This window comes from Budorcas taxicolor, chromosome 8, assembly GCF_023091745.1.
Source record: "Budorcas taxicolor isolate Tak-1 chromosome 8, Takin1.1, whole genome shotgun sequence".
NCBI lineage: Eukaryota > Metazoa > Chordata > Mammalia > Artiodactyla > Bovidae > Budorcas > Budorcas taxicolor.
In genome coordinates this window covers 82,195,158-82,197,419 of record NC_068917.1, presented here as the reverse complement: position 1 = coordinate 82,197,419, position 2,262 = coordinate 82,195,158, and positions in this window count along the sequence as shown.

Sequence of the window (2,262 nt, the reverse complement as noted above, 5' to 3'; positions counted from 1 at the left end):
AACCTAAAAAAATATATATATATATGACTTAAAACATCTAGAAAAGAAGGGCAAACTCTCTGAAGTTAAAAACAAATAAAAATATCCACACCCAGATATGTTATAGAAAACTTTCCAAATTTCAACTATAAAGGAATAAGAAAGTAAAGACAAGTTATCTATAAGTAAATGGTGATTAGAATGACGGTAGACTTCTTATTAGCAGTGATGATTCCAGAAGGCAATGAGACATCTTGAAGCAATGAGGAAAAGTAACCCAAGCAGAGGATACACACAGCTTCCCTGGTGGCTCAGTGGTAAAGAATCTGCCTTGCAGTGCAGGAGATGCAGGTTCCATCCCTGGGTGGGAAGATCCCCTGGAGGAAGGCATGGCTACCCACTCGTTTTCTTGCCTGGAGAATCCCCATGGACAGAGGAGCCTGGTGGGCTACAGTCCATAGGGTCACACAGAGTCGAACACAGCTGAAGCGACCAAGCAGCAGCAGCAGCAGGGGATACACACAGCTAAACTGTACAGAAGTGATGGTGAAATGAAAACGTGTTTAGAGTTTTAAATTGAAAAAGTTTACTGCCCACAGTTTTTCCAAGAAATGACTATTAGATTAAACCACATGAAATGTCTGATAGTCAGCCATTTTTGATGCACAAAAATGACAATTTCTTATGATTCAAACTAAAAGACCTGTGCTTCAAGGAGAAGAAAAGTGAAGCATTAATGAGCAGTTATTTGTAAATCTAAACAAACATTGACTAATAAAGGGTGACTCAGTGCAAAGAACATATCTGCACTGCACGAGACTCAAGTTCCATCCCTGGGTTGGCAAGATCCCCTGGAGAAGGAAATGGCAACCCACTTCACTATTCTTGCCTGGAAAATCCCAAGGACAGAGGAACCTGGTGGGCTACAGTCCATGGGGTCGCAAAAGAGTTGCACAGGACTTAGTTACTAGTTCAGTTCAGTTCAGTTCAGTCACTCAGTCGTGCCCAACTCTTTGCGACCCCATGAATCGCAGCACGCCAGGCCTCCCTGTCCATCACCAACTCCGGAGTTCACTCAGACTCACGTCCATCGAGTCCATGATGCCATCCAGCCATCTCATCCTCGGTTGTCCCCTTCTTCTCCTGCCCCCAATTCCTCCCAGATCAGAGTCTTTTCCAATGAGTCAACTCTTCGCATGAGGTGGCCAAAGTACTGGAGCTTCAGCTTTAGCATCATTCCTGCCAAAGAAATCCCAGGGTTGATCTCCTTCGGAATGGACTGGTTGGATCTCCTTGCAGTCCAAGGGACTCTCAAGAGTCTTCTCCAACTAAACAACAATAAATAAAAATATTATTTAAAAAATAATAAAATAACCATGGAAGTTGGAATGAAAGGAGAAAGCTAATATGTATCTAAGAGTATGAGCATAAAGCTACTAATTAATATTAAATCATACTAAGTCATGTGTTGATGTTAAGATGTTTTAAGATTGACTCTTTAAAGGTCAGAAATAAAAATATAGAAGTTCCAAACTGGTAGTTGGAATGGGGGATAGGAATAAAGAAAACTCAGTCTTTCCAAGATAAGTTAGGAAAAGAAAGTGAAGTCGCTCAGTTGTGTCCAACTCTTTGCGACCCTATGGACTATAGCCCACCAGGCTTCTCTGTCCATGGGGATTCTCCAGGCAAGAATACTGGAGTGGGTTGCCATTTCCTTCTCCAGAGAATCTTCCCAACCCAGGGATCGAACCTGGTCCCCCACATTTCAGGCAGACTCTTTACCCTCTGAGCCACCAGGGAAGCCCCAAGTTAGGAAAGCAGAAAGTGAAAGCAAAAATAAAAGCCATGAGATATAGACACATAAGCCCAATGTTCTAGTAATCAAAGCAACTGTGTAATGAAACAAATAACCCTATAAAGGAGAAGATTCCCAGACAAGATTTTAAAGAACAGACCAGCAAAACCCAGCCATGTGCTTTATATAAACGTATCTACAATGGCTCAAAAATGTCAAGAATAAATTAATAAGAGGATGAAAAAAGATACACCAGGCAAATTCTTAGAAAGAAGAGGAAGATGAGGATGAGGAAGAAGAGGAGGAGAGGAGAAGGAAAGAGAAGGAAGAACAGGTAAAGGGAAAGAAAGGGGAGGAGAGAGGGAGAGAAGGTCGAAAGGAGAGGGGACGAGGGCAGGAAGAAACCAGTACAGCAATATTAGACAGAGACTAACATCAAAAAAGACATGATTTCACAGGAAGAGTCTTTGAAAGTGAAAGTGTCAGTC